The sequence below is a fragment of the Callithrix jacchus genome, chromosome 15, assembly GCF_049354715.1.
Source record: "Callithrix jacchus isolate 240 chromosome 15, calJac240_pri, whole genome shotgun sequence".
Lineage (NCBI taxonomy): Eukaryota > Metazoa > Chordata > Mammalia > Primates > Cebidae > Callithrix > Callithrix jacchus.
The window spans coordinates 71,821,263-71,847,640 of NC_133516.1; the positions used below are offsets into that span (position 1 = coordinate 71,821,263).

Sequence of the window (26,378 nt, forward strand, 5' to 3'; positions counted from 1 at the left end):
TTCCAGAGATAAAGGCAGACACTGAGCCATGTGTCGGGGAATTCTGGGCTTGCAGCTAAGAATCGTGGTGCTTCCCTGTGTTGGAGAGGCCTGATCTTTGGCTGTTGTTCTGGCAAGATGAGCGTCTCCGAGTTGAGGTTGTTTTCCGGATGATGTGGCTGGTGTCTCTGTAAACAGACCCATTCTCTGCATCCACAGGGTTGAGTTAGAGCCCTGGATAGGGCCCAAAGGCAGTTTGTCCAGGTCAAAGCATGACCCGACAACTTGAAATCTGAGGCTTTCTTGTAAGATTTTAATTAAGAAAACAATACACACACACACACACACACACACACACACACACACACACACTTAAACAATTCAGTCTCACAGAGTCTGCTCAGGAACCTTAGGTTCTGCTCCTCTGTTACAGTTAGACTTTCTCACACTGAGATAGGTGTCCAGCAGGGCTGTCTTGTAAGGTAGTGAGCTCCCCACATGATCAGTAATTAAGCACAAGTGGAAAGGATACCAGACTCTTTCACAAGGCTTGCACGGGCCAGGAAATTTGAGCTCGTGGGATCATTTTTGGCTGGCAGATAGCATCCTGAGGAAGCAGGTGGTCCATTATAGATACTGCCTCCATGGCTCCTGAAAGGTTTCCAGACCCCAAGGCCAGAGAGGCCCAAGGAGACCAGAGGAAGATCCAGTACGAGCTCTGAGTCCAGTTCCAAAATGCCCTTCCTGGTGCGGAGAAACAGGGTTTTCATGAAGGATGCCCACTTCATCCGGATCCTCTGAAATGCTGGAAGACCCATCTGCCAACAAGGCAGCCTCAGAAGGCAGCTGCCCCTGAGCTTCAGGCTGCCTGGGGAGGGTGTGAAGTCCTGCCTGAGTTAAGGGCCTGGCCAGGTTGCCGGGGTGGGACGGGTGGTTATGCAGCCCTCCTTGGGGTTTCCTCCCATACTTAATCTTGGTGGTTTTCTCAGTTTGTGTTGCAGCTGGATCCTTTTCAAATGAAATCTTACTTCGAACCCCAACGTAGAAGGCAAGGGTCTGTTATTACAATTCCATTTTGTAAATTCAAGTTTTTCATCATGAATGGGATGTCAATTAATGAGCTTGTCATGGTGAATAGAAATCTTGAAAATTGGGAGTTATGAATTGCAGTGCTGCTCAAAGAGCCTGCTGAGGGTCGATGATTGTATGAAGTAATATATTAAAGGAGAATGCATTCTCTAGACTCAGATGGCTGAGTTCAGATCCCAGCTCTGCCACTTACTAGCTGTGTGTCCTTGGGCAAATTACCTAACCTCTCTGTGCCTTAGTCTTTTCATCTGTTAGAAGAGGGGAAATGACACTAGCTAGGTACCTCCAGGAGTTGTTGTGAAGACTGCATGAGTTAATGCTTGCAAAGAATTTAGCAAGTGCCTGGCAGTTTGCAAGTGCTCACTGCACTGGAGCACTAGAGCCGTTATTACTAACACTATAGCACTGTCTGTATCCATGAGATCCAAGCTAGACATTTGTGAGTCCTCACTTACAGGAGCATAGGGCTTCTAAGGAATGCAGAAATACCCCACATCATCTCACATAGTCTGGGCCTTTAATAAGAGCTATCTGTCAGGTATACCTATTTATAAGTCTTTTTTAACAATAATTTAATCAGACGTTTGCAGAACCCTGTGCCACACACAGTAGGGGAGGCAGCAAATGGCTCCTGTTCATCTCTTGTTATGTTAAGGGAGAGAAGCCATAGGCAGGGCAGGTAAGAAGCAATTTAAGGGGCAAATAGCTTTTGGATTGTGAATTCCTGGATTGTATTTTGCCCCTTGCCTTCTATTTTATAAGAACGGAAATGAAGTTAACAATGTAATGGTGAAAAAAGCAACCTTCGCAGGTCCCGCAGTCTGTCACTGCGTTATATGTGATATCATTAATCCTCCCAACCGCCTGCAAGATCAGGATCATCAGCCCTATTTTACAGGCAGGAAAACGGAGACATCACATGGCAGAGGAGGCAAACAGACAGTCCGAGACCCCAGAAAACAGAGCAGGCCCCACAAGGCACATTCAAGGACCAAGCAGGGCTTTCTCCTGGCAAGTGTTGCCCCCGCTTTAGGAGATGGCAAGCCACTGTCGCAGTGGGTGTGCATAGGGGGGCCGGGTGAGCAGGGAGGCTGTCCTTCTGTGGGTCAGAAAGCTGGTAGAGGGTTGGGGGAGGGTGATAGAAATATAAACGTAGGCTGGGTGTGATGGCTCATGCCTGTAATCCCAGCACTTTGGGAGGCCAAGGCAGACAGATCACCTGAGGTCAGGAGTTCGAGACCAGCCTGGCCAACATGGTGAAACCCCATCTCTACTAAAAATTCAAAATAATTAACCAGGCTTGGTGGTGCACGCCTGTAGTTCCAGCTGCTTGGGAGGCTGAGGCACAAGAATTGCTTGAACCTGGGAGGCAGAGGTTGCAGTGAGCCGAGATCACACTACTGCACTCCAGCCTGGATGACAGAGCAAGACTTTGTCTCTAGAAAAGAGAAAGAGAGAAGAACTACAAAACCCAGAAAGTTCAGGAGGTCATGAATCCTTAATGTAGCAGCTGCATACTTGTGCACTGCACTTCACAGCTTACAAAGCTTTTTTATGCATGTTAGCTCCATTGATTCTCCCAGTAAGCACCCTTTGGAAAGGGGAAGGCACCAGTTACAAGCAAAATTTAAGCAAAGACCTGAAGAACAGGGAATTTGGGCAGTTATTTTCTGTGCAAGGCCATGGGTGAGACGTTTTCCAGAATACCTTTCAGTTCCTTGACTATAAAATGGAGATAACAGGTGGCGACCAGTGTGCAGTGGCTGAGAACCCCCGCCAGGTGCTTGGTGCAGGGTCTGGCCTGCAGAAGGTTCTCAGTGAAAGTTCTCGGTGATTGTTATTTTGATTGTACTTCATATGAAGAAGGGATCAGAGGAGGGCAGGAAAAGGGGCCTCTGAAAGACTGGGGGTCTGGGAAATACCGGGGAAGGGGCAGAAATGAAGAGCAGAAAGGAACTGGAGGCTCCAGAGTGCCGTCCAGGATCATGCAGCTAGCAAGTGGCAGACTGAGACTTAGAACCCAGGGGCATCTGCTGTGAAGCCTCCATGCCACGTGTTCCACAAGGAGCCATGCTGAGAGCGTGGAGACCCTGGGGCTGACCTGGGACAGGGTGTGGCAGGCAGTGAGCCCAGTCCTGCCCTGAGGGATAACAAGAGAAAAGGGTGATGTCATGCAACAAGGGATTGTTCTGGGCCGCACTCCCCGCCCGGGAAGCTCCTTGTAGATGCTGCATCTGGTTTCCAGGGAGGTCGCTGGTCCAAGCCCAAGTTTGCTTGCCGGCTGGAGGCCAGAGGTCAAGGCTGGGTTCAGAGCTGCAGAGTGAGTCAGTGGCTTAGCGGCATCAGAGAGCTTAGGGAGCTGCTCAGCCTCTGGGGTGAGGAGACCTGCCTGGTCCCCAAACCCAGGTGATCTCTAGACTCCAGGAGGCCCTGAGGTCTCCATTCAGCAGCACCGTGAGTGAGGAGAGTTCATGCTTTGCCAGCCTTTGCCTGACTTTTGAGTTTTCTTTGACTCTCCTGTGTTCCTCAGTCTTGAGGGTGGGAGGTTCAGGATTCCACCCAGCCTGTCTGAACCCCCTCATTTACAGAGGAGAAACCTGAGGCCGAGAGGGGAAGAGAGAAGTGCTGGGACTTGGTTCCTTGAGTAGCCAAACTGCCACCCTCAGAGAGGCCCAGGAGAGAGATGGAGAGGCAGACCCATTGCCAATGCGTGTGATTAGAATAAGTATGATAGGAAAATTAGCAATATTCTGGCAGCACAGAAGGAGTCGCCATGTGTTTGGAAGAAAAGTCTTCCCTGAAGCACTCACAGGGTTAACATGGACATTTGAGCAGAGCTCAAAGGGCAAATAAGAATCTGCAAACTGAAGAAGAGAAGGAAGGACATTCCAAGTGGAAGGGACAACGGGGACCACATGCACAGAAGCACCCAGGCGTAAAGGACCTAGGGTGCACCAAGACCTAGAACACATGCACAGTGGCAAGACTGTTTGCAGCAGGGAGACACAGAAAGAAGGTGAGAGTCCAAGCCCCAAGCTTGCAGATCTGACGTGCAGAGAGTCGATGCAGAGGCTGAGAGTGTTGGTCAGCAAGTCAGTGTTGGGGTCAGAACTCCCAGTCTGGGGCCCTGTGTGCCCTTGCCATTGTTATTGGCCTGTCCCTGACTTTTTCAGCCTTCATCGAAACTGCGAGGTTAAATAGGAGGCTCTTGTTCCCTTGGCGGGAGCAGGGAAAAGTGTGAGTGTAACAAGGTCTTTTGAGGCTGGGTCTGCTGTGCCTGTAATCCCAGGATGGGCGATGGCTCAGTTCATGGAGCTGTCATTTATTCTCCAGTTGCTTCTAATCCACCATTCCTTGGTGACAGGCAGAAATTAGTTTTCTTTGAACCCACGAATTAGAGCTAACGGCTGGAGGGGATATATTTGGATGGCATTGGCTGGAGGGCTAGGCTTCTCTAGCTTTTGTGGCTTTTCAGAATCCCGCGTCTGTCCTTGCTCTTTGGCCTGAGGACCAGCTTGTTTTTGTATAAAGCCCGGCTCTATGTGAACCCTGCTTCTCCCACAGAGAGGGGGATAGGCTAGGAAGTATTTTCAGGCTTTCTGAGTCAGCAGTGATTGATTATGCTCATCCACAAAAGTGCTCATGGGGTTCCACAGTTTGGTTTTGGTTACAAGGCCTGGGTCTCTAAGAGCAGACTGGCTCAGAAAAGGCCATTTGCTCTCTGACTCTTGCTGTGTAGCCTTTTTCTTGTGTTCCTCTTTCTGGGCCTCAGTCTCCCCAGAAATGAAGTGATGAGCTACGTTATTTCATAGGGCTGTTCTGAGTCTGACATGACATATTCATTTTCCGTTGCTACCGTGGCAATTTGCCATAAATTTAGTGGCTTAAGACAATATCCGTTTTTCATCTCCCAGTTCTGTGGGTCAGCAGTCCAGTGGGCTCAGCTAGGTCCTCTATCGAGGGTCTCGGGAGTCCAAAGTCAGGGTGTGGGCTGGCCTGGGCCCTTATCTGGAGACTGTGGGGAGACTCCAGGCCACGCCCATTCAGATCACTAGCTGACGTCCACTCCTGTGGGACTGAGGGCCCTGCTTCCCTGCTGGCTGTCATGGGGCCAGTCTTCACCCTGGTTGCACTCTTCCTCCTGTTTTCTGCGTGGGCTTCTCCAGCAATGGTGAGTTGTGAGTTGACTCTTTCCTGCACTCTGCATCTGACTCTAGGCAGCACAGGTTCTCTGCTTCTAAGGACCTGTGTGATTAGATTGGGCCCACCCAGATAACCAAGGGTAGTCCCCCCGAGATAACCTTCCTAACCTTAAGTACATCTGCAAAGTCCCTTTTGCTAAGTGATGCAGAATATTTGTAAGTTCCAGGATTAAGGGGTGGACATTTTGAGGGCTGTGATTCTGCCTATCACAGTCCACTTTCTGAACCCCTAGTGATTCAGGTCTATCCCAAATGCAAAATGCATTCATTCCATCCCACGGTCCCCTAAGCTCTCATCCTGTGACAACATCAGCTCAACAAATCTTATTTGAATCTTGTCAGCTCAAAGTCCTAAGTCCCATTATCTAAATCGTTTGAATCCAGGATTGGGTGAGGTTCTGGGTATGACCCATTCAGGCATAATTCCTCTCTATCTGTGACCCTGGGAAACTTAAGAAATGAGTTATCTGCTCTCAAAATACAATGGGACCAGTTATAGACTTCCAGTCCAAACAGGGAGAAAATGGAAGGTAAAACAAAGTCAGATGACATTGCTGGGGCCTCACATCTGTCTCTCCCAAAATTATAGGGAGAAAATGCCATAGAACCAGCAGTCTCCTAGCCCCTCCGCCCCCTCCTTACCTCTGTGGGCATTCACTGGCTACAAGTCCACCCATGTTATTATGGCCCTGTCTTTGGGGCCTTAGGAATACACAGTTGTACAGCTTTGTACTAGTGGGTTAGAAACAATAGGAGGTTTAGTTGAGCAGCAGAAAGGATCTAGGTTAAAAGGGTAGTATTTGATTTGAAAGGGTTTTGTTAGCACAAAGAAAGGAAAAGCACATGCTACCAGCACCTTCTCTCTGTTTCTTACCACCAGGAAGTGAGAAATGTAGAATTGGGGAATTCATTTCACCTCCCTGAGCCTCAGCCTCCTTGGCTGTAACATGGAAATGCTCCTGGGTACCTCACAGAGCTGTCATGAAGGTCATGTTATGTGAAGGGTGCTTTTTAGACCAGAGCCAGTGTACAAATTGTAGCTCTGTTTGTGGTTTGGGACCTGCTGTTCCACCTGGTGAGGGAGAGGGGTGTCCAAGAAGGTTTGGCTGTCGTCAGACCTTCCCCTCCCGCTGCTTTGGAATGACTCTCACCTCCCCAAGATAATCCAATTAACTAGTGAGTGTTTAGAGGACCAGAGGCGGGGGATCCTGCCCCAGGGGCACAGCACAGGGCACAGAAGTCTCAACAATGCAGAGCTCTGCCACTGAGGAGGAAATGGTGCTGCTGGGACAGTCCAGAGGGAGAGAAATTTGACAGTCCGTTTTGGTTCACAACCATTTTTTAAAAATGTTTTACAAAAAGCCACAGGCACTCCCAAAATTCAGATCTGCAGGGAAAAGTCAAATCTCACATTGTCAAGTCCTGGTTCTCTATCCCCCTGCCTAGTTACTGCATCCATGTGCAGATGTGCACAGGGAATACAGACACACATTTATATTTATATTTCTTTTTTCTATTCTTTTTTTTTTTTTTGAGATGGAGTCTCGCTCTATTGCCTGGGCTAGAGTGTGCAGTGGCTTGATCTCAGCTCACTGCAACCTCAGCCTCCTGCGTTCAAGCGATTCTCCTGCCTCAGCCTCCCGAGTAGCTGAGACTACAGGTGTGTGCTACCACACCTGGCTAACATTTGTATTTTTAGTAGAGGCAGGGTTTCACCATGTTGGCCAGGCTGGTCTTGATCTCCTGATCGCAAGTGATCTGCCCACCTTGGCCTCCCAAAGTGCTGTGATTACGGGCATGAGCCACCACACCCAGCCTACGTTTATATTTCTATCACCCTCCCCCAACCCTCTACTTCTTCTAGACATAAATGGAAGCACAGTGAACATACTCTTCTGAATCTTGCTTTTGTTACTTTACAGATTGTTCCCTGTCAGAGCAGGCAGCTTCACCCCTGTTCTTTGTAATGACTCTAAGGAATTCCAATATCTAGTCACCTATAGGTAGATACTGAGTTATTTCCAGCCTTCTGCTACTCTAAAAATGGTGCAGTCAGTAACTTTGTCCATATTTACACACATTTATGAACATATCTAAAGATAAAAACAAAAACCAACCTACCTACCCCACCACTGTGACATAATCATGATGAGTTTTGGGTTGTGTTTTCTTGCCATGTGTGAGTGTACGTAGGGTGCGTTTTACGTGGGTGTGTCCTGTCATGGCTAAGATCTCTTGCTTATTTTATTGTGTATCATAAATGTTTGCCTATATTTTAAAATAACTTACTAGATTAATAAAAGTTACTCTCAGGCAGTCTGTGGTAGGCTCAGCAGACAGCAGTGGCAGGTGACTGCGAATATTCCATTGAATGGTTGTGCCCCGATCAGTGTGCTCCTGTCCTTTCATGATGTATTTAGAGTGCTTGTGATATTTGGCTGTTTTGTGAAGAACACTCAAGTGCACCTATTTGTAATTGAAGGTTTTCCAGCATTTGGGTGTATTTCCATGGGAGAGATGGCAGGGTCACAAAGGTGCTGGGTGTTGCCAAAGTGCTCTGCGGTGGGGCTGCCCGGCCATCCTGCTCAGCTGGACCCATCTGAGATGGGAACTGCACTGTCACCCAGAGGTGGTGAGGAATCATCGTGAAGATGATTCATACAAGTGAAGATAGAGGGAGTTACTGTCTTAAGGTGTTACATGCAGGATGAGCATTTACTGTTTCTGAGCCACCTCTGTTCAGATGAGGTTGTCATGTGCCTAGGAACATTGGGGGCCACTGGGATAAATGCTGCCCTGCCCCTGTTTGTATCAAATTATGGAGGATTAATGAGCAAAGATGGGTCCGTGTGAATAATTCAAGATTCTGAGACACAGAATGAATTACAGGAGAGAGGAGGGAGATGAATAGCCTCAGTTAAGGATCAGGCTTTTTTTTTTTAGCATAAGATTTCAGAAAAGATACAAGAAAAGTCACAGCTATAGGGGATGGGTGTAACTGACAATTGTCCTTTCTCCCCTGTCTAGGAAGGACACAGGTGGGGGCAGGGCTTTGGATCAGTCTGCCAGGCTGGCATCTGGGTGCAAAGGGAACAATATGAGTGGGGGTGGGGTACATGCCCCCAGAACACCCCTCTCTTGCCTGCTTCATGCACATTTCCACTCACTCCTTCAAAAGTGCTTTCTCCTGGGGGTTTAGAAGTCCCCCACCTACTCTCCCAGGGTGCAGGGTCCTGGGCGCTGGTCCTCGGCAGTCATTTCTTTCCAGCAGGGACTCAGGCAGCTGCTGAGATCCAGATGTTTGGCTTCCATCTCTGCTCGGCACTGTGCTCTGCCTGAGAGTGAAGTCTGGGGTGTGCTTTTGTCCTGAAAAGGCATCCCAGCTTGGGCAGCTGCAGCTTTCTGGGACCCAGCGAAATAGAACTACACGTCCCCAAGTTGAAATGCCAAGTTATCCTCAGACCAACTCAGGGGTGTTTGCAGCCAGGCCCTTGCACCATTTCCCTCTGAGGAGTCTAAGGGGAGCTTCTCCTTAGACCTCAGGCCTCAGGACCACAGCCACGGCCCTCACTCCCTCAACATGTGGCCAGTGCCTGGTGGCTGGAAGTGACTTTGCTAGGGGACCAGTGTCTAAACCCCCACTGGATCCCCACCCCAGTGTATCTCAGGCTTGGAGGGTGCACACTGCCTTCCCTCGATGCCAGCTCTCCTGGGCAGGGTTCAGAGCCCACCTCAGAGCCTCCCACACTGGTCAGGACCCGTTCTTTAGCTTCCCTCTGTTCTCCTCGGCAAGCCCTTGGTCATGCTGTCCCTTCACTCTTTCTGCGTTTTCAGATCTTCCCCAGGGCACACCCTCTCCCTGAAGCCTTTGTGCTGTCTGTGGGCAGGTGGTGATAGCTTGGATACTGTCTGGATTTTTCCAGCAGCTTCCTTGCCCTTCTCGGATAGCTTTTGGAAGCGTCTGCCATCCTCCCTGTTGGGGCTGTGTGTGTTTTCCTGTTGCAATTCCTGCTAGACTGTATTCTCCTAGGGAGCAGAGACTTGTCTTCCTCCCTCCGTCCCAGTCTAGCAAGTGTCTTGCCTCTTGGATACTGTGTGTGGGGTGTGAGAATGGGTGGGTGGTGGGTGTCAAACACTGGCCCCTTTGTCTGTGGGGCCACCTTGTCTAAGCTAAATTGCTGCAGTGAGACCTTGGAGCTGGGCCTCCTCCTCACTGTTGCAATAGAAAACAGAAGTGTATTTTTAAGTGTTTGTTATATTTATCAAATGAAGTCTTACATTTCTTCTTAATTTTAAAATCCCAAGAGTTGAATACTTGATACTTCTTCAAGAAAAAGAGAATCTAAATTGAGTTGCTTTTTTTCTCATGTTTGACACTTTGCTTGATTTATCTTTTTCTTTTATAGACTGTGGCTCTTGATGAAAGGAAGGGTCCCCATCCCAAACTTGGCACGGTATTTGGCACATAGCAGGGTCTCTATATATAGTGCATGGAATTGCACTGTGATTCACAGCATGAGAGCCCCCTGGGTCTCTTCAGCTTGGAGAGTGTCCTCTGCATGTGCTGAGAGTGGGTTTTTAGCTCCGGAGTCAAGGCTGATGTGCTGTGTCAGATGCCCTTGCTGCCATGGTCTTCTCTTAGCTTTGAATTTAGGGCCCTTCCCTGTAGCTGCTCTCTCGGAGACAGACACTGACTCCACCCCAGGCTGCTTGGCAGGCATTGCAGGCAGTGTGCCATCCAGATGTCAGGTAGCTCTGCTTGGAATCTTCTGGCCAGAGGAACTTTTTTTTTTTTTTTTTGGTGACAGAGTCTTGTTCTGTTGTCCAGGCTGGGGTGCAGTGATGTGGTCTCGGCTCACTGCCACCTCCACTTCCCAGGTTCAAGTGATTCTTGTGCCTCAGCCTTCTGAGTAGTTGGGATTACAGATGTGCACCACCATGTCCGGCTAATTTTTGTATTTTGCAGTAGAGACAGGTTTTTGCCATGTTGGCCAGTCTGGCCTCGAACTCCTGACCTCAGGTGATCCGCCTACCTCAGCCTCCCGAAGTGCTGGGATTACAGGCCTGAGCCACTGCGCCCAGACCCTAGGGTGCTTTCCTAACTTCCTTTGAAACTCTCAGCAACCATGTGAGTTGAAAGGATGGTGTTCCTGTCCCAACCAGACAAGTGAAGAAACTGAGGCTGACAAAAGAGAAGTGACTTGTCCGGGGTTGTAGAGCTAGCAGAGCTGGGATTTGAAACTGAGTGTCCTGACCCTTTCAGCTGTAGCATTTCTCACATCTTAATAGGCATTTAAAAAAATCAATATATACACTTATATATATATATATACAAACCTGCATATATGTATGTGTGTGTGTATATTTAATGCCTATTAAGATGTGAAATATATATATATATATGTGCAGGTTTCCAGACCCTTCCTCCAGACTTGGATTCACTGGATATGGGGTATGGCTGCACAATCTGCATTTGTAACAGACTCCCCAGGCACTCCCAGGTTCCCCCTTAGAGGAACACTTCCCTGTACCATGTGTCTTCTTTACTAGCTGCATGAAAAAGTCACCCCCTTACCTTTGTTACTTCCATTCCAAGAATCTTGGGACCAAGTTGAAGGCAGGGGAGAAACAGCCTTGGGACCTGACTGACACTGCTGTATTTATGCAAAGGAAGAGATGGGGAGAGGGTCTCTTGGGGACAGTCAGACCAGACAGACAGACGTAGGTTGCAGTGCTGTCTTGCCTTTCAGTAGGCTTTGGCATAAAACCCTGGCTGCATAGTTCACTGACAGTGTGACTTTGGGGTATTCGCTTCATGTCTCTGCCTCAGTTTTCTCATCTATGAAATGGAGCTGATAATTCCTATCTCATAGACTTGTTGGGAAAGCTAAATTAGACAATGTCTAGAAGGAGCTAGCCGAGTGTTGTGCTCGAATCATAAGCCTACCCGGTCTCTCCTCAACAGTCTACACACATATCTTTTTCCTTCCTGGAAGGTCTTGCCCTCATCTCTCCTTTTAACCACATGCTGCTGGTCTGGTCAGGTGCAGTAGCCCATGGCTGGTGTCCCATTATCTTCTCAGGTATGCAAGGAAGTCCCCATGCCTCAGTTCTGGAGTAGCAGGGACAGGTGGCCACCTCAGCTCAGCTTCTAACTTCCATGCCTCCTGGGATTTGAGAGTCAGCAGAAATTCTGCCCCCGTTCACTCAGAAAATGCCTAGAGCTTCCGGGTTTTGGGTGTTTGTGTTTTCCTCTGTCACCTATACATGTGGGGAAAAAAAGCCCTGATCACTTCACCCCACTGCAGGTTCTTTCCATTGTAAGGGTTCCAAAGGCAGATGGGGACTCTCCTTTCCACCCTTGGATTGGGGTGTACTGCAGGAAGGCTTTCATCCAGCTGCATTCAAAATCATCTTCAACTTGCTGGCCACATTGACCCCTAACTTATATTGCTCTGAAGAGTTTAAGTTAAAACTGCTGAAGTTACTCAGTTTGAGGCTGGAAGGGACCTTTAGTGATAGGGATGCCCTGCCCCTCCCCAGATGTTTCAGTTCTCAATAAGCCAGTGTTTGAATACGTCCAGGGGCAGGGTTCTTGCTCCTGTTGCAAGGCTGTTGCATTGTTGCAGTTTTAGTTTTTAGTTCCTCTCCCTACTCTGAAAGGTTAAGAAATTTCCCTGAACTAAGGAGTCTGGGAGCAGGTGATGCAGGCACGGTGAAGGTAGCAGGATGTGGGAGAGTTTATCAAGACAGAGACCCAGACCCTGGAGCCTAGTTACACTTGAAAGTAGACTTTGCATCAGAAACAAGATCTCCAGCACTGGGCTTCATAGTCTTCCCCCCACAGGTCTGGAGTGGTGCTCACTGCAACATGTTTTGTTTTATAGAACTTTACAGTTTGAAAACTGCCTTATTAACATTTTATGTTCAGACCCTGGGTTACAGAATAAAGTTCCCCAGGTCCTCCCTGACTAGTGGCAGAATTAATTTCAGAATTGGGAGAGGGGCTGTGACTGAAGTTGGGGGACAGGTGGCCCAGCAGGTAGACATGAAGGATTCAGGCCGAGGTGTGTATTGCTTAGAGGCTGGGTTTGGGACTGGGTGTAAGTACAGGAATGAGAACTCAAAGTCACCAAGCCCTGTGGTTTATTGACATAAAGTGACTGATTCTTAGAAAACCTCTTCCCTATTTGATGAAAATTCAAGCTTGTTTTACGCTGGAATTCTTTCCTGAGTCATTAACTAGGGGCACACCCATCGTGTTAATTGATCCCGGGTGCCTGGTGCCATCTTCACATAGAAGAAGAAAATTCTTGAAATGTGAGGGAAGTGTGTGTGGTTTGGGGGCTCAGGGGCTTCTTCGGGCAGGTGAAAAATTGTACTAGTGAGGATGGGCTGAGGGAGGAGGGCACCACCCTCAAAGCTTTCAGCCCATTGCTTCTCTCCCAGTGCTTTGTTTCTTCCCAAGCCAGCATCATCTGTAGAGCAGGTGGTTTTCCCAGCTTTCTGTTGTCGTGGTCTCTGTCCTGGCATGTGGGGGAAAGGCTGTGCCAGCTAGCCCCACAGCCAAATTCTCAGAACCCATATTTCAAAGCAATTACTGACCAAAAAGCAGGCTTAGTTGCATAGCTCATAAGTACTTCCAGACACCCAGCCACAGGCCTCAGAAACTGCTCACAGGGCACCCCAGGTCCGCTGAGAGTCACCTGGCATGCCCCTGTGCTGGATCGAGTCAAGAGCCACTGCCCGGGTCCTCTGTGTTTCGTGCAGGAGATAGGGAAGCGTTGTCATACAAAGGGGAGACTTCCCAACTGTGGGGCCTGAGACTCCATTTCTACTGTGGGACCCAGACAGTCAGCCCCCGGGCTGTGCTTTCTTCTCTTTGTTGGAGGTGATGATGCCTACCTTACATGTTTGTGGGAAGTATCAACCATGATGAGATAAGTGGAGGTGTTTGTAGACTGTGAAGTGCTGTGCGGATCTTAGCTGGGCTCTAAAGAAACCCTGTTCAGCCTGTTCTTAGAGCTGAAGGCAACAGGTTTAAGACAAATCAAAGGAGGCTGAACTTAGGGGTCGACCTCCATTCCTCTGTTTTGTCATCTGTGATATGGGAATGCTGACCACCTGCTGGGTGAGTTGTTCTGAGGAATGAATGAGATCCTGCTGGTAAGCACTTGGCCAGGACTTGGCACACGGAAGCTCCCAATGTAACCAGATTATTAACACCGTACTGACAAAGACTTTCAGGGTTTATCCTCAAAGATGAGTTTCTGTGACGATTTGTTTAGAAATGCCGACCTCCGCCTTAAACACCTAACGAATCAACTAGAACTTTTTTTTTGAGACAGTCTCGCTCTGTCACCAGTGTGGAGTGCAATGGTTCGATCTTGGCTCACTGCAACCTCTGCCTCCTGGGTTCAAGCGATTCTCCTGCCTCAGCCTCCCAGATAGCTGGGACTATAGCCACCTGCCACCACACCCAACTAATTTTTGTATTTTAAGTAGAGACAGGGTTTCACCATGTTGGCCAGGATGGTCTCGATCTCTTGACCTCACGATCTGCCCACCTCAGCCTCCCACAGTGCTGGGATTACAGGCGTGAGCCACCACACCTGGCCTCAACTACTTTTCTGTCTGTTGTCTCACTTCACTTCCTGGCCACCCATGAGGTAGAGCAGGGTTTTAGTCTCTATTTTATAGCTGAGGAAACTGAGGCACAGAGGAGGGAAGTGTTTTTGTCCGAGATCATGGGCTGAGTTACTGGTGGAGCAAGAGTCTCCTAACGCCCAGAATGGTGCTTCTAACCTTGAACTGCTTTGAAGTTGGAAAGCTGAGCCCAAAATGCATCCCTGGTAGGATGGAGACCTGGAAACCCCAGAGTTTGTCTTGGTTGGAGCTTTCAGTAAGCGTTAAAAACAGAAACAGCAACATAGCTGCTATGTGTTCTCAGTTTTATGTATATATCACTTCATGACATCTTCACAGCAACCTAGTGAGGTCTGTATTGTTATTGTCCCTGCTTTGCTGATGAGAAAACTGAGGCACAGAAAACTTGCCCAGGGTTGTGTAGCTGGTAAGTGGCAGAGAACCAAGTTTTGGAAACCTAAGCAGGCTAGCTGGAGTCTGAGCTCCTCCCAGGTATTCTCAGCTTCAGGAGCTCCGTGTGTCATGGTCAGGAGATGAGGCACTGAGGTGTAGGGATGAGCAAGTCATAACCCTCCTTTGGCTGCAGACTTGCTGTGTAGCCTGGGACAAACGCCTTCTCTCCTCTCTGAGCCTTGTGTTGTCCATCTGTGGCATGAGGGCAGCTCTAGGAAAGGGTGGCCTTTCTCTGGGTCCCTGGGAAGGCCTGGGGTGTGGAGTGGCTAGCTGGAGGCCCAGGCCAGCCATTGTTGCCCCCGGGGCTCTGTCAGCCATGGGGTGTGGCCCCAACACTGCCAGGTCCTCCCCAGGGAGGAAGTGTCAGTGTTTACAGGAAATGCAGGACAAGGCCTGGGAGGTGGGTGGAGGAGGGGCAGCCAGCCACTGTGAGCCCTGAAGACCCGTCTGGGCTCTGGTGAGGCCAAGGGCGGGTGCCTCTCTTCTCACCCTTTGGATGAGGCTTTTCGTTGTTGTGGAAGGAAAAAGTCCCACTTCCCGGGCAGCCCTGCCCTTCCTGCCCTTCCTGCCCTTCCCCGTACCTCTTCCCTCCAAGACTGCCACACCCCAAGTGCCTGAACCCCAGGACAGCTGACCCCTTCTGCCAGGAGGCACCTGAGAGCTGTGGAAATCTGCTCTGCTTTCTCATCCTTCCCTCTGGCCCTCACTGTCCCCATCTGTTAAGTACGTAGCTTACCTCAGCCCTGACTAACACAGCAAGGCTCACCGCCCTCATGGAGTGTAGAACCCAGATGGGAGAACCAAGATGCAAAAGGGCCAGGCCAGCCCATGCAACCCTGGAACCCACAGGGTACAGGTTAGGCACCTCGCTTACACCACAAAAAGCTTCCTTAAGAAGTATGTGAAAATTAAAATCTTGTAAGAAATGGGCTCTATTTGATTATACTGATAGTATATAGGTTATTTTTAAATTTATGCAAATAAAAAAGACTATAAATTAACCCATAGAACCTTGAAAGGTACCTACTCATGCAAGTGTAGGACCTAAAGCTTAAGCCTCATTAGCTTAACTAGTGGTCAGGGAGGGCTTCCTGGAGTAGGAGGTAAGGGTTGAGCTGGCCCTGGAAAGGAGGGGACCCTGAGCCCTGGCTGGTGTGAGAAGTCAGCTCAGCTCAGGTCAGCAAATAATTCCCAGGCATCCATTCTCAGCTGGGCTCTAGGGACCAGCAGAATCAGATACAGTTCCTGCCCTCAGGAACAGGGTGGATTTATAGGGTCTTAGAGCCCTTGGCAAAGGGTAGCATCCTCTGAAAATGCTTCTTCTGTGTTTGGAGTAAAGGAGGCAGATAGAGTTGGGGAGGACCATACGAGTGACATGACAAGAGCATGTGTGCACTAGCGTGTGTCTGGGTTCAAGCATGAGGCCCTTGCCTCAGTGTGTCCATCTCTGTCTGGCCCTGTGCAGTGAATTCCCTCTGCATCCCCCATCCAGGCATTGCACTCCAGCCACAGGTGACGCTCTTGTTCGTGTGTGTCAAAAGGCCTGCACCCACCTGCCCTCCAGGTGCTCTTCAGACACCCCTCTGTGTCCTGGCACCTCTCACACATTTTCACGCCTTGTGGGCTGGAAGTCCTGCTCTGCCCTGGTACTGCTTAGCACAGAGGAGGCGACAATGAATCAAATGAATGAATGTGTCCAGTGTGTGGGTCCAGCCATGGGCCATCTGCTTATAGTTTTGTCTGAGAGAGGTTGATAGAAGGGGAGCATAGCAGAGTGGACCTTGGGTGGGTCATTTAACCTCATGGAGCCTCCATTTCTCCCAGTGAAAGATGAGTATAATAATAGTGCTTACCTCACTAAGTGGTTGAAAGGATCAAATGAGAGAGCCCCTGGGATGTGCTCAGCTCCGTATTCAATAAATGAATAAATGCAGTAGAAGTTGCATAGACTTGTGGTTAGAGGGGGAGCTCTGAAACCACATGTGTTCAGATCCTGGCCTTGAACGTAGCCTCTCTGCACCTGTTTCTCCATCTATAAAATGGAGGTGTTAATGTCTACAGGATACAGTGGTTGGAGGAAGCCGTAGAACACCTGGCACATAGTAAACCCTAAAAAATGTTGGCTTCTATGTCTGCTGCTGCTGCTGCTGTTATTATTGCCTGGCTGTGTCTGCGTGGAAGGGAGGGGTGGGAGAAGAGGATTGTTATTCAGACTACCACACTCAGAAACCACAGGCTGCCCCTCTCATAGCTCCTGGCAGCTTCAGATGTGGCGTGTGGTGATTAAATTATAGTGTCCTCCATGAATCTCTAGCTGCCGCATCCTCCCAGCTGCCCAAGGCAGGAGCAGTGACTCCCCAGCCCTCCCTGCTTCGCCTGTGGTCTGGGCTCCTCTGAATCCCAGAGCAGGGGTGGCAGGAGAAAGATGTGTCTGAGTTTCCTCCTGTTTTGGGCTGGAGTTAGGTGCTCAGGACCTACAACTGTAGAGCTCATCTTGTAGATGAGGAAACCAAGGCAGTCCCCACCACCCCTCGTTCAGCATCAGTCGAACCTATGGGAGAGCCAGATCCAGCCCATGGAGTGCCTCTCCCTCTCCACCCCCAGCCATATTCCTAGTGATTTAAAAGCTTGGCCTGGTGACTAAGGAAGCTCGTTTGTCTCCTAAGACTTGTCTGGCCACAGTGTTCTCAGCAGTGGCAGCACCTGTGATGCCATTTCAGTGTGAGCCAGGCACTGTGTTGTGTGTGCACACGGAGACACGTGCCCTCACTTGGGGGCTGGTGGGGGGAAGTCACCTCTATCAGCTGGGATGAGATGGGGAAACTGGGATAGGGCAGTCATTTGTTGGGCACCTACTGTGTGCGCTTTGTGGAGGTCACAGAAGTGCATGGCAAGCCCGTGACTGCTACCTTCAAGGAACTTCAATATAGGAACAAAAATAACTGTAGTCATTGTAGTAAACTGCAATGGGAGCCCCTCCTCCTGGAGAGACAGAAGGCTTCTTGGTGGTATTTGGGTTGGACCTTGGCTGGGGGGTGGGAGGGATGGTGTTGAGCAAGTGGAGGAGAGGGTGGGAAGGAATTTGGGAACAGTCTTGGAAGGAGCATAGATGGAATAGTGCATTTGCGTGTGTGCATGGGCCAGGGAGATAGTTTGGCCGCATAGGATGGTCGATAATGCCAAAGATGTGGCAGGAATCACTCGAGCCAAATTCCACAGCTTTGGACATAAAGCCGCAGGACATCATGGTGGGAAGGGCTTTGAAGGTCCTCTAGCTCTCTGACTTTACAGATGGGGAAATGAAGGCTCTTGGAGGAGAAGGGGTCCACACTGGTGACGGAGGTGGAACCGGAACCCAGGTCTCTAAGTGCTGAGGAGCTCTACCTGATGAATTCAGACTGGCCTTTAGCTCAGATGGGTTCTAGTAAAATAAAACCAGCAGGTACTATGTTGCACAGGTTGTATACCTCATTTATAGACATCATCTGATCTGTTACCCACATAGACGCTGGGAATGTAAGGACTGAAATCATCTCCATTTTACAGATGAGAAAACTGAGGCAGACAGGTTAAGCAACTTAATTAACTTAAGGACATTAGGCTGCTAAGTGGCAGAACCGGGTCTTGGCATCAGACAGTCAGATCCCAAAATGTGTGTTCTTTACCACTGTCCTCTACTGCAGTCCCAGAGATGACCAAAAGTTAGGGCCAGTGGTCATGGCTAGGCCAGGCCTGTGAACCAACAACAGTGTGGCAGAAAAGCGGGCTCCAACCTCTCTGCCCACACGAATACCCCAGGTTGCCCAAGGCACTTCCGGTGTCCCAAAGCCAGATCCTGAGACACCATTGCACTGGTAGGTTTGTGGCTCTGGCTTACTCATTTTTTTCGAATGTTACCCCTTTATGTTATAATTTTATGAGGTTCCTGGAGATCTAAAAGTTTACATTTTCCCCCCTGGACTTTTGAGCCTCACCTGATGATCTGAAAATAAAGTCTTCATGGTCACAGTTATGTTTCCCTTTTTCTCCTTGGCAAGGAAAAATGGTGTTTGCTTCGGTTGGGAGGAAGCCAAGATGGAATCAGAAAAAACAGAATTATTTGAAGATTCCTATAAAGCCACTTCAAACCCACTAGGATGGCTAAGATAAAAAAAGACAGACAATAACAAGTGTTGGCAAGGCTGTAAGGAAATTAGAAGCCTCACACACTGCTGGTGGGAATGTGAAATGATGCAGCCTCTTTGGAAGACAGTCTGGTAGTTCTCAAAACATTAAATAAAGATTTATTATATGACCCAGCAATTCCACTTCTAGGTATATACTCAAGAGAAAGGAAAATATGTCTGTATAAAAATTTGTACATATTTACAGCAGCATTATTGTAATAGCCAAAAAGAAATAATTCAAACATCTATCAGTCGAATGGATAAACAGTATGATGTATCCATACTTTGGAATATTATTCAGCCATGAAAAGGAATGAAGAGCTGACACATGCTACAAATTGGATGGACCTGGAAAACATGCTAAGTGAAATAATCCAGACACAAAAGGCCTTGTATTGTATGATTTTATGTAATGAAATGTTCAGGTAAATCCATAGAGACAGGAAGTAGACTAGTGGTTGCCAGGGGCTGAGGGGCCTAGAGGGGAATGAGAGTGATTTCTAAAGGGCATGAAGTTTCTTTTTGGAGCGATGAAAATGTTCTAAAATTAGATAATGGTGTTGGTCTTGCAACTCTTTTAATATACCAAAAAGCACTGAATTGCATTTTAAAGGGGCAAATTTTGTGGTATGTGACTCATATCTCATTAAAGCTGTTAAAAAAGAAAAATCTTTCTGAAACCATTGATGCTGCTGCGTTTTAAGAGGGGTGGGGATGTCTCAGGTCAGAAAACAAGGATGAACTTTTGTTTTTACTTAGTGAGAAATGGAAATTGAATTTTTTTTTAAGTCTCTCCTTTGGTCATGTTTCTGGGAACCATTACAAGGCTATCCCTTGGCTGACCCTGGGTGCAGGATGCATTCTTTCCTAGAGGCGTGAAGGGGCCTTCACTTCAGGCATGAGGAGGCACCAGGCAGGCAGCTGCTCTCAGGGCCTGGCCCCCAGGCTGTGGGGTACGTGCGTCTGGTCTCAGCACACAGTTTCGTATCTCTGGGTGTTTTGTGCTTTGACCCCTGAGTGCAGTGTCCGCCTTGGTTTTATAGATGTTGAAACTGAGGCCCACCCAGGACAGCCACGACGTAACCCAGATGATGCAGGGGTTACTGGGGACTCTCCACAGCATCACGTTTGCGCTGTGCCTTGTCATTGGTGCGCCCAGTTACAGTGCAAATAATAGTTCCATCTGCAGAGATCACAATGTCCCTGTGAGGAAGTAGACAAGGAAGCATCAGAGCAGAAGGAACCACCAGGGGAAGTCCTGGAGGGACTGTTTAGTACTGGGAAGGTGCTGGGGTACTGAGGGTGAAGGATTCAGCAACGGAATGGAGCAAATGTGTGAGGGTTTAGAAATCCCTTAATCCTGTATCCAGCCACCCCTCCATCTACTTACAAGATCTTTCAGCTATTCTCCTAATTGGGATACTCATTCTTGCCAGCCTGTCTCTTCCATCTCCAACTTTCCAGCTCCCAGAGAGCTCAGCCTCGAAGCCTCCTTCCCCTCCCTGCTGGACTGGTGAGCTTCAGAAAGGTCCCAGCCTGTCTTGGAGGGGCTAGGAGAAGTTACATCTGCAATCTGGCCCTGTTCACATGAATCTCTGCACCAGTGAGGGCAGAATTTGATGCTGGAGCACCCACTGCGATTTCCAGGGGGGAAAGCATTCCTTTTTTTTTTTCTGCAAGTTATTAGGCCCTTTTGGCTGTGTTCAGAGTTATGGCTCCCAACGACTGTTCTAGAGGATGGAATTAAATGGTCAGAGTTGGACAGCGCCAGGCCGTGTTACATAGTGTTCATCTCCCCACGTGGAGGCACATGTCCTTTATAACTCTAGGCTGCTGAAAAGGACTAGGCTCATTTGGAGGGTCATTTAAGGTAACAGGCTCTGGGCAGCTTTAATTGATGTTCTCTTTACAGCACGAGTGGACTTAGAGGGTGGATACAGCGCCAGGGAGACTAGGCGGGGGTTTAGAACTTGGCCCTTCTGCAGGCTCTTCAGAGCTGGCCAGAAAGAACCTGCTATATGTCAGGCTGTGGTCGCTTTCACCATCGTGTTCTCATTGACTCTCACTGTGAACCTCCATAGTTATCACCACTTTATAGGTCAGAAACAGAGAGGTTGAGTGGCTTGCCTAAGGTCACACAGTGACTCTTCTGTCTGATGCCAACTAGGCAACTTGGTCACTAAATTTACAATGCCTGATCACATGGCCATTTTCCTGTTTTCCCAGAATGTGACTCCCCTGTAAACTTCTTGAGTGGTGGCACCATATTATCCCTGTAATGACCACATGACTAGAATTTCCTGGAAAGATCCCATTCAAGGTAAAATAGACCATTGGCCCTTTATTTTTGTTTCATTCGTTCATTCATTCATTCATTCGTTCATTGAGACAGGAGTGTACTCTGTCACCCAGGCTGGACTGCAGTGGCATGATCATCTCTCACTGCAGCCTTGACCTCCTGAGCTGGAGTGATCCTCCTGCCCCAGCCTACCAAGTAGCTAGGACTACAGGTGTGCACCACTGCACACAGCTAGTTTTTAAATTTTTTTTAGAGCTGGGAGGTCTTGCTGTGTGGCTAGGGCTAATCTTGAGGACTCCTGGATTCAAGCAATCCTCTTGCCTCAGCCTTCCAAAGAGCTAGGATTACAAGTGTGAGCCACCAGACCTGGCCCTCTTTTATTTTTAAATCCGCAAATAATAATTATACATATGCATTAGGTTACACAGCATTGTTTTGATATATGCAACTTACAGATCAGATCAGGGTAGTTAGCATACCATCATCTCAAACATTGATAATTTCTTTGTGTTGGGAACATTCAGTATTCTCCTCCTAGCTATTTGAAACTGTGTAATGTATGACTGATAACTGTAGTCCTCCTGCAGTGCTATGGAACCCTGGAACTTATTCCTCTTATCTGGCTCTAACTTTATATTCTTTGACAGATCTCTCCCTTTCCCCACCTTACTCCTACCCTTCCCAGCCTCTAGTATCCTTTGTTCCACTTTTTACTTCTACGAGATCAGCTTTTTTTTTTAAGTTTCCACATATGGGTGAGAACATGCAATATTTAACTTTCTGTTCCTGGCTTATTTCACTTAGCATAATGTCCTCAGATCCCATCCATGCTGCCACAAATGACAGGATTTCTTTCTTTTTTATGGGTGAATAGTGTTCCGTTGTGTATGTATACCACATTTTCATTATCCACTCGTCTGTTGTTAGATACCTAGGTTGATTTCATATCTTGGCCACTGTGAATAGTGCTGCAGTAAAGATGGGGATGCAGATGTCTCCTTTTCTTTGGATATATACTGATTTGCTTTTCTTTGGATAAATGCCCAGTAATGGGATCACTGGATCATGTGGTAGTTCTATTTGTAGTTTTTTGAGGAGTCTCCACACTGTTCTTCGTAATGCCTCTACTGATTTGCATTCCCATCAGCAGTGTAGAAGAGTTCCCTTTTCTCCACATCCTTGCCAGCATTTGTTATCTTGTGTTTTTGATAATAGCCATTCAACAGATGTGAGATATTTCACTGTGGTTTTGATTTGCATTCCCTGGTGATTAGTGATGTGAGCATTTAAAAAATATACTTGTTGGCCATTTGTATGTTTTCTTTCGCGAAATGTCTGTTCAGATCATTTACCTATCTTTTTAATCAGATTTTTTTTTCTGTTAAGTCGTTTGAGTTTCTAATCTATTCTGGATATGCATCTCTTGTCAGATGAGTAGTCTGCAGATATTTTCTCCCATTCTGTAGATTGTTTTTTTTTTTCATTCTGTTGGTGGTTTCCTTTGCTGTGCAGATGCTTTGTAGTTTGATACAATCCCATTTGCTTATTTTTACTTTTGTTGCCTGTGTTTTTGAGGTCTTAGTCATAAAATATTTTTTCCAGAACAATGTCCTGAAGCATGTCTTCTATATTTTCTTCTGCTAGCTTTTTAGTTTGGGGTCTTACATTTAGGTCTTTGATCCCTTTTGAGTTGATTTTTTATAGCATGAGAGATGAGAAGATCTAGTTTCATTCCTCAGTTTTCCCAATACCATTTATTGAAAAGGTCGCCTTTTCTCCAATGAGTGTTCTTGGCACTTTTGTCAAAACACTAGCTGTCTGTAAATACATGGATTAATTTCTAGGTTTTCTATTTTGTTCTCTTGGTTTGTGTGTCTGTTTTTATTCCATGCCATGCTTTTTTGGTTACTATAGCTTCATAGTATATATTAAAGTCTGGTAATGTGACACCCCCAGCTTTATTCTTTTGGCTCAGGATTGCTTTGGCTATTTGAGTCTTTTGTGGCTCCATGTAAATTTCAGAATTCTAATTTCTGTTTCTGTGAAGAATGTCATTAGTATATTGATGGGATTATGTTGAATCTGTAAATTGCTTTGGATAAGTGTTGTCATTTTTTCTTGGCTATTACAAAAGTTTATTTAACAGAAAGTCTAATACGAAAATGTACATGACCTAATTTTTACATCATAGCAAAACAGGCCCTATGGAGAGAGGACATGGGTTTCTCTGCTGAACAGCCAATAGTTATACTCATTCCAAGGCTTCTAACAAGATGATACTATTTCCTCCTATTACCACCATTCCAATATTGTTCTGTTGTCCGCTAGTCGCCATCTCCACACATTCATCTATCACAAGATTCATAAAGGGATCAAATCCCTGCAATATTCCTTGGACATGTCTGCCACAATTTAATTTCAATGATAACTTCTTGTCCATAAATTTTTTCAACTCGGGAGGGTGAGCTTTGTTCATGATGGCTACTCCGCCAGCACACAGAAGCCTTCAAGTATTGTCATTTTTACAATAGTAATTCTTCTGATCCATGAGCATCGAATGACTTTCTATTTGTTGGTATCCTCTGATTTTTTTTTAATCATCAGTGTTTTATGGTTTTTCTTGTAGAAGTCTTTCACCTTCTTAGTTAAATTTATTTGTAGATTGGGATTTTCTTGTAGCTATTGTAAATGTAGTATTGTGAATTTTTTTGTAGCTCTTGAAAAATCGTTCTCAGCTAGATTGTTGTTCATATATGGAAATGCTACTGATTTTTATATTGATTATGTATCCTGCAACTTTACTGAATTTACCAGCTCAAAGAGGTTTTTGGTAGAATATTTAGGGTTTTCCATATATAACATTATGTCATCTGCAAACAGGGACAGTTTGACTTCTTCCTTGCCAATTTGGATGCCTTTTATTTCTTTCTCTTGCCTTATTGCTCTGGCTAGGACTCCCAGTACTATGTTGAAGAATGGTGGTGAGAGTGAACACCCTTATTTTGCTCCAGTTCTTAGATGAAAAGCTGGAAGCTAATAGTAAGATGTCAGCTGTGTGTTTATCGTATATGGCGATTATTATGTTGAGGTACTTTCCTTCTCTACCTAATTTATTGAGAGTTTTTATCATGAGGGGATGTTGAATAGCATCAGATGATTTTTCTGTCCTTTAAACCATTAAAATAATGCTTAGAAATGTCATCCTTTTTTTTCTTCCAGAGACAGGGCCTTTCTCTGTCACCAGGCTGCTGGAGTGCAGTGGCATGACCAACAGCCTCAGCCCCCCAGGTTCGAGCAGTTCTCCTGCCTCAGCCTCCCAAGAAGCTGAGGCTAACAGCTATAGGCATGAGCCACCACATTCAGCTAATTTTTTAATTTTTTTAATTTTAGAGACGGGAATCTTTGTTGCCAAGGGAAGTCTCGAACTCCTGGCTTCAAGCAATCCTCCTACTTTGACTTCTCAAAGTGTTGGGTTTACAGGCTTAAGCCACTGTGCCCTACTGAAATTTCATCCTTTTGGCCTCCAAACTGTATGTCTCAGATGTCCTTCCTCACTTACTATACAGTAAAGTGTCAGATCCTGGGTCCTGGTTTGGGGCTTAAGAAAACATAGGCACTGAGCCCTGGGTAACTGGGAGACCTCAGCAAGGAAACAGGTCTGTAAATGAAGGTGCCTGTAAATTGTAAGGGACTGTAGAGATTGGGGCCTTTCTACTGGTTCGAAACCACCCTTAGTGTCAGCCAGAGAGCAGAAAGATACCAGCTGATGGAATGATGGGACAGTCTGCATTGCCATTGTTCTGATGGGTTATTCTGATAAACTTATTTTATCCGATGCTGTCAGGCTATGGAAACAACACCATTAGCTAATATCTAATGAAGACCTTCTTTGTGCCACTTCTGGATGCCTTTGTTGCATTATTTGAATGAATCCTCTAAATAATCTATACCTGTATTACTATCACCCCTGTTTTATGGCTGAGACTGAAAAAAAAAAAAAAAAAAATGCTGAGACCTGGAGAGGTTAAGAAACTTGCTTGAAGTGACACAGCTGAGATTCAACCCAGGCAGCCTGACTTCTGAGCCCACCTCCTGAGACCAGAGAGTACAGTAAAGTTCCCAGAGTACAGTGCAATGTGCTGCTGAAGAGGGTAGGCTCCAAAGACTGCAATGCTCTTTCTCTGGGTTGAGAAATAATTTGCACTGTACTCTCTCTGAGGCCAGAGAAAATACTTTAGTCATCTTTGATCCCTCCATGTGTTAGCTCCATGAAGCAGGTGCTGAGCCATATTTGGTGAGTGAGTGTGAGGGGGTGGGTAGGTAGAAGGATGGCTGGCTGGATGGCTGAGTGAGTAGATGGAAGAATGGCTGGAAAGGTGAGTGGATAGTCGGATGGATGGATGGATGGTTGGATGGATGGATGGATAGATAGATGAATATATGTGTGGGTGAATGACTGGATAGGCAGATGGTTGGGTTAGAGAGCTTTTTCATATGTAATATATTGGTAGGCTCAAAGAATCCATCTGAAGACAACACCTCACCTAGTTATTACTGTAATGGGCATTTGACTAGAAAGGCTATAGACACTGTACCCTTAGTATCTATAGTACAGAAACTACAACAGAGGTCTCTTAATAGGAATTTTTTTTCAATGAATGAAAAACTGGGCAGGCACCAGATAGCTGAAAACATAGGGCCTTGCAGACTTCCTTTGACTATACTGAGCAAAGCACTCATCTCAGAGGTTTCTGTTGACAGACTGGGGAGATAGATATGATGTGTTAAGTGTTCCAGTCTTTTTCCCCGAGGGAAGACATGGTTACTTGCCCATGTCACAGGTTCTGCCTGAGTCTGTCACAGTATTTGGGGAGAAGTTAACATCGCTCAGAGGTGTTTCCTTGCCCTGACATGATCAACCTGGTGGCACTACCAGGTGCCCTTTGTAGCAGCGGGGTTGATAGTCTTTGTTTTAGTATCAGAACGTTTTGATTTGTTTATTTTACTGCTGTGACTTCTGTTTAAGATGGGGTCTGTTGCTGTAACTCTTTCATTGATTCTGCAAAGGCATTAAATCATACTTGCTCTTTCCTGTTGTGAAAGCATATTTTAAAGATGTTTCTAGACCTTTAAAATGTATTACTGTTATTTTTGATTGACAAATCATAATCTTATACATTTATGCGGTACAACGTGATGTTTTAGTATATGTATACAATGTGGTATCATTAAATCAAGGTAATTAACATATCAATCACCTTATCATTTTTATGGTGAGACATTTGTAAGTTACTCTTAGTTGGTCAGGCGCAGTGGCTTGTGCCTTTAATCCTGGCACTTTGGGAGGCCAAGGCAGGCAGATCTCTTGAGGTGAGGAGTTTGAGATGACCTTGGCCAACATAGTGAAACCCCATCTCTACTAAAAAATACAAAAATTAGCCAGGAATGATGGTGTGCACCTGTAATCTCAGCAACTTGGGAGGTGGAGGCTCGAGAATCGCTTGAACCTGGGAGGCAGAGGTTGCAGTTAACAGAGATTGAATC

General features: G+C 46.8%; 1 protein-coding gene and 1 pseudogene across 3 annotated transcripts in view; one reads left to right on the forward strand and one right to left on the reverse strand.

Annotated features, from left to right (window-relative positions):
* Positions 1–26,378, forward strand: part of FGD5 (FYVE, RhoGEF and PH domain containing 5) — a 123,298-nt gene that overhangs the window by 21,907 nt on the left and 75,013 nt on the right. The gene's annotated exons all lie outside the window — the stretch shown is intronic.
* On the reverse strand, positions 23,086–23,403 carry LOC118147686 (small nuclear ribonucleoprotein G pseudogene; annotated as a pseudogene).